We start from the raw sequence: 377 nt of genomic DNA on the forward strand, positions 1-377 counted from the left end.
TTTTGAGACAGAGTCTTGCTCCGTCACCAGGCACCAGGCTGGAGTGCAGTGGCGCGATCTCGGCTCACCGCAACCTCCGCCTCCTGGGTTCAAGCAATTCTCCTGCCCCAGCCTCCCAAGTAGCTGGGACTATAGGCGCACACCACCATGCCCAGCTAATTTTCGTATTTTTAATAGAGACGGGGTTTCACCATGTTCGCCAGGATGGTCTCGATCTCTTGACCTCATGATCCGCCCACCTAGGCCTCCCAAAGTGCTGGGATTACAGGCGTGAGCTGCTGCGCCCGGCCTGCTCCTCTGCTCTTGATGTAGTGAAAACCCTAAACGTATTAAATCATGGATCAGGTTAAGGTGACTATTTTTTTTTTTAATAAAGA

Source organism: Cebus imitator, unplaced genomic scaffold (genome assembly GCF_001604975.1).
Source record: "Cebus imitator isolate Cc_AM_T3 unplaced genomic scaffold, Cebus_imitator-1.0 Scaffold266, whole genome shotgun sequence".
Lineage (NCBI taxonomy): Eukaryota > Metazoa > Chordata > Mammalia > Primates > Cebidae > Cebus > Cebus imitator.